The 6,000-nt window shown below is 35.0% G+C and overlaps 1 protein-coding gene across 1 annotated transcript in view; it reads right to left on the bottom strand.

Moving 5' to 3' along the window:
- The window catches only part of PTPN2 (protein tyrosine phosphatase, non-receptor type 2), an 87,573-nt gene that overhangs the window by 44,662 nt on the left and 36,911 nt on the right, over positions 1 to 6,000 (bottom strand). The gene's annotated exons all lie outside the window — the stretch shown is intronic.

Raw genomic sequence — 6,000 nt, 5'->3', positions numbered from 1 at the left:
TTAAAAAAAAAAAGTAAATAAAAAAAATAAAAAACTGCCAAGAACTAAACAAAATAAATAAACGGAATAAAACAACTTACCCTTTCTAAAAATAAAAGAATCATTTAGATTTGTGGTACCTAACAACTGATAAATCTATTCAAATATGAGACTACATTTCCACAGTAACTACATTTCACCTTTTTTATAGATCCTCAGTATATATGCATTCAAATATATTTAAATAAACTTTTAGCATTTACTGTGTACTTAAAAGTACTTAAACAATTTAAGTATAGCTGGAATATTTCAATTCTTTAAAAGACAACTAAAGATGTTTTCATTATTTATTGCATTATGTTAGGTTTTTAAAAGTAAAATCTCATAGATTTAGAATTTATGCCAACATGTAAAGTATAAAACTTTACCTTGTAGGATTTTTTTAAGGTTCAGAACAGAACTTGATTATGCAAAAAGTGATTCAAGAATTATAGCACTGTTTGGGCCCTCCCTGGTGGCGCAGCGGTTAAAGCACAGCAAGGAGAAGCTGAAGCCACTTCCACATGAGTTCGATCCCTGCCTGCCCCGGAGGAGATCCACATGGTGTGGCAGACCTCTCCTGACCTGCCCGCCGCTCCCCTCAGCGGTGTACTTCATTGATCTGCCTGTTCTGTCCCCCTGCTCTGTCTCTGGTGAATCCTCTCACCCTCCACATCTCTGGCCTGTACCCCAGTTCTGTATGAATAAATAAATCTTTAAAAAAAAAAAAGAATTATAGCACTGTTTTAGACTCACAGTACCTTAGCTTATTGTATTAGAATAAAACAAGAGAATAGTTTTAAACACACCTTACAGCATTTTGATGGGAAAGGAAGAGAAAGAAGCATTATATAGGTAAAGTGCTAGCATAAAAACAACAGAATTTTAACATTAGTTCAGAACCCTAAATACACAACTGTGAGAATTAAAAACTAAAAACACATCTGAGTTTAATTCTAGAGCATATGTTTGATTATATAAGCTGTTACCCTCAAGGAAAATCTATACTACTCATTTTCCCCCGTTTTTAAACTGAAAACTGGGGAGTAAATAAAGTTCACATTAACTTTGTATGAAAGAAAATGTTAAAGGGCTTTAGTTTCATACTTAGTTTATCTGAGATTTTTCTGCTGGACCAAACCCAAGACCTCTGTAAATATTACATGTCAGTTGCCAAAAGGAAAAACTAAGATCTTGTTATAGTAAATCACTTATACTAGTGTTCTCGGAAAGATGATGTCAGCAAGCATTTTTTTTTAAACAGCCACTTTCTTTCTTCTTCTTCTTTTTTTTTTTTAACAGTTTAATCATCCTTTAACTGTTGTATGAGAAAAAATAACAAAATGCCACAGATCTCCTAGATAATACAAAAAACAGGAGAATGCCACACAATCCCTAAAATTCAAGTTCCAATAAAAGATAATAGATGTATTTCCTTAGGTATATCGTATCTGTTGCACAACTGAAAATGGTATCTTTGCCTACACAAAGAAGGAAGGAATCCATAAAGACTGTGTGTTTCCTTGTAGGGTGCTGACTGTTCTGTCACCTTGCTGGTGCCATTTCAGACCCTTCCACAAGCTATGAAGATTCTGCAGTTTGTTTTTAAAAACAGTATCATGATACCTTATACTTAGGGTTCTGAACTAGAATTCACAACTATTTAACCTTCATCCCAACATATTAAAAAAACACCAAATTGCATATGGGTGCTGTGGTGTCTGAGTAACAAAGAGCAGGGCACTACCACACAAGCACTAGGAGCCCAAGAGGATTTGGTAGTGGTTCTGCTTCCCTCTCTACTTATTCCAGTCAGCAAAAGCAAAAGAACACTAAATTTTCTCAGAATAAATAAATACTTTTTTTTTTTAATTTTAATTTTGCTATCTGGTAAGGCTAAAACAACCAAGGCAGTTCTGCAAGTTTTGGTACAACCCAACAACAACCAAACAAAAATTTAAAGTTTGGGAAACTACAGTTATTTAGAACTGACTACAAATGTTGACTGAACTTATATTTTCCCCTAAGACTGATAAAAAACGACTCTGAAATACACCTACATTACCAGATATTAGCTCTTCTGTTCTATTAAGATCATATTACTTAAATTCCCTTCTTCCTCTCCTCCTCAAATAGTATGCTTTCTGTGTAAATCATTTTGATTCAGAAGAGAATCTGCACAGAAAAGTTTCCTGTGTTAAATAAAACATATCATTTTAAAACTATCTATAAAGATAGTATACACATTTCAAGAAGTGAAACTATCAAACACAATTTATGAGAAACTGTGACATTGTGATTTATATTCTCTAGCAATAAGGAACAAAGCCTTTTCTCTAGTTAAGAATCACTTAATGTATGTTTCAAATATCTGAGAGAGTAGATATCCTTTACAACCTGGGAGTCAAATCTTTCCTTTCCCTCTCCTGTTACTACTAGTAAGCCACAAACCTGTGACTCATTCATTTCAAACCAAACTTCTGACTTCTTTAGAAGAAAAAACTGGAAGAAAAAAATAAGGTTACAGACTTTCCTTGTTCCATAGTTTATTCTGTGTAGGAACCTCTGAAATATGAGTACCATAACCTTTGGGCTATAAATAAATCCTAAAGCCAAGTACTCTGTCAACATTCTAAGTACATGGCTATCTCCTTCTTCCCTATTTTTTATTACCCCCCCCCCAAGCAATAAGGAAAGGATTCAACAAAGGGAGAGAAATGAAACTACAGAAATCAAACTATACTGGTTGAGGTACCACAAAAACTACCAAACCACACTTCACAGGAAATCTTATTTCTTAACATATAATAATACCAATAGCAAACCTATCAAGAATTATACTGCTATAGGGTATGATCTGGTCTTAATTCTTGTAATCAAGTGAATGAAGAAACATAATACCCAAATAAAACTGTGATTTATAAGTTGGATAAAAATCAAGTAAGCTACTAACGAAGATTCCCTCCTCCTTCCACCCTCAAACAGCATGTTTTCTGAGAAATGGTTTCATCTGTCAAGAAATGACTAACTCTAGCTGTGGCCAGAGCTGACAATACAGATTAGCTTCCTCTTTCAATGCTGTCATAATGAAGTTTTATTTTTTTTAAAACACCCTTCCCCTAACCCCCACTAGTTACCTAATTTATCATTATTATGAAGACATCTTTTGGAAAGCCTTTCAGATCAAACAGGAAGGAAAATTCACATCATAGCCATCTACAATGTTATACCAATGCAGAATTCAAAAAAATTTATAAACTGGGCAAGAAGACTATCACATCAGCATTAACTGACCCTCCCCTTTCATTCTCCTATACAAGATTTTCAAATACTGAAATCCACGCTTTTTGCAGTAGTTGCCTGACAAGAAGGCTAAGTAATTTATAGATACATATAAAATACTTGTAGTACAAGTATTAAGAATTTTCTCTCAGAAATAAAAGAATGAGTGCAAGGCAAAGCTAGAACTAAAACCTATCACCATAAGTACTTCCATACTAATAAGAAACACAAATCTTGTATAGAGTATTCTTAGTATAGACTATTAACATTTCAATTGTTTGCTTTACACACACACACACACACACATTCTATTCAACAAATGGTTTTAAACAACTACAACCACTGCATTGGATTATTTATTGTTTATTATATCTCAGATCAGATCCTATCAATACATGAAAGAACTTACTGGATTTCTTCTCTCAATCCTTAAACCATATGAAATTAATGTTATAATGCGCTCATTTTACCGACACTTAGGGAAGTCAAGTCATAGAGAACCTACTAAGGACACACAAGAGGAGATTCATATCCAGGCTTGTCAGATTTTAGATAATACATTAATTTCCTACACCACATTGTCTCTGATACATCCACAATACCACCTTTGCCATCCTTCCCATCCTAAATTCTTCCTGATATTGCCTTGCACACAGTCCTGCAAACTTAAGTATGACTGCCACCTTCATCTGTAACAAAATCTCACTTCCTTGAAGATCTGATCAAGCCTGACTGTCTCTGAGCAATCTGCCTCTAATGGAACCCACACCACAATGGTCTCTACCATCACATATTTATCGTCATCACTCATATACAATTTTCAATCAAAAACCATATTTTTGGAGCCAGGCAAATGGGATAAAAAGATAAAACATTACTTGTTTAAAGTTTTTAAAAAGAAAAAAGTCATTAAATAATAACTTTCAGTGTTATATCCTATTGCTTTAAGAGTTTGGGAAGCAGCTGGTCACTGCTAATATTAACTATATCTATCAAGATGAGCAGGCTTTACTTACACAGGTGAAGAAGGAAAGGTGAAATGTTAGCAGAAAGACCAAACAGATGAATAAAAGGGAATGGCATATTATGAAGGACTGCAAATTCAGAAAAGCTGAAGAGCTGGGTTGGTGAGCAAGAAGTTCCAAAATATGCTGAAGCTAGACTCTAAGCTCTTTAAAGGACTGACATAAGCACATTTTCAAGAAAATGACTATTAGCAATAAAGATGATGGACAGTGTAATCAAAAGGTAAACCAAGCAGTGGCAGTGGGAATGGACCAACTAATGAAGCACTTCCAGATATATAACTCTATGGAACTAAGGATAATGAAGCATATTATTTTGGAAACAGCCCGTAGGCTTAACTTTTTCCAAACAATGGGCTGACTCTCTGATGACTATGAGCTCTCTCAATCTGTCATAATTTTAAGTTCCTAAACTGACATGAAAATGTGAACTCATTATATTCTGCTTTTACAAATCTCTATTATGAAAAGGGTCTTTTAATCTATCCCCCAAAATCTCTGGGTAAAGGGGATTAATCATGCTGTGAGGGAGAGGGGCAGGATGTAATTCTAACTACAGTGGTCAGAGTGAGTCTCACTCTGAATGAATGAAGCTTACTCTAAGGAAGTCAATCATATAGATTATTTTTTTAAAAAAGATTTTATTTATTTTTTCATAGAAGCACTGGGGTGTAGGCCAGAGGTGTGGTGGTGGGGCAGGCTGGTTGTTGAGAGACAGATTTTACTGAAACACACTACTCAGGGAAGCAGCAAGAGAGACAGGAGAGCTCTACAGGGCCATTTGTGGGTTAGCTCCCTGGCTGGAGCCAGGCCGCTTCAGAGATATCAGTAAGAATTAACCCTTAGGCCACCAGGTAGGCCCCAGATAATTTTAGTGACGAATATTCAGAGCAAAGAGTGAAGGCTTAAGGTAGATATATATCTAACATGGCTGAGGGAAAGAAGGAATGTGGCTTGAGCAAGGCTAACTAAGGGTTGAGAAGTAGGCTGCTATTTAGGTTCACAGTTGAGAAATCCTACACTAATCCATCTGCCCTATGTATTGCTAAATTTTGCTAGTAGGAAGTCACTAATCTCAACACACAAGACAAGTCCATGATTTTTATATATCTATCGCCCTATATTCACAAAAAAAACATGAGTTCACACACACTGATATACTAATCCAACATCACAGAGTTCACTTTAGTCTTCTCACACATTTTTAAGCTTCCTCTTATTGGATATCACCAACCTTGCTCATATGTCTTCTACTTGTGGGTTCCAGAACTTGCACAATGTAATTGTTCAGGGAAAGAGAAAAGGATTCTTTATCCCCTTTACTATACTCCTATTCAGAAGTAACAAGCTACACAATTATTATTATTATTGGCTAGCAATAATGCCCTAAAATGAAAAATAAATGGATATTTATAATAAAATATCTAATACATGTAAATGAATAGCAATACATCAGAAGAAAACAAGTCTCTACAAATTTCCAAAATGTCTCCTAAGGAAGGGTAATCACCCCTGTTGAGAATCACTGCTCCAGAGAGGGAACACAGGTAAATAAAACACTAAGGCAGTAGGCTTAATACCAGAATACAGGGGAAAATAAAGTGCAAGAGAACCAGAATAGAAACTTATACTTCAGAGGCACAAGTCTAATTTTGTATTAAATACTATACAGGAC

The sequence above is a fragment of the Condylura cristata genome, unplaced genomic scaffold (genome assembly GCF_000260355.1).
Source record: "Condylura cristata isolate star-nosed mole 26May11 unplaced genomic scaffold, ConCri1.0 scaffold00016, whole genome shotgun sequence".
Classification (NCBI taxonomy): domain Eukaryota; kingdom Metazoa; phylum Chordata; class Mammalia; order Eulipotyphla; family Talpidae; genus Condylura; species Condylura cristata.
The sequence above is the reverse complement of the archived record's forward strand: the minus strand, read 5'-3'. Positions and strand labels throughout refer to the sequence as shown.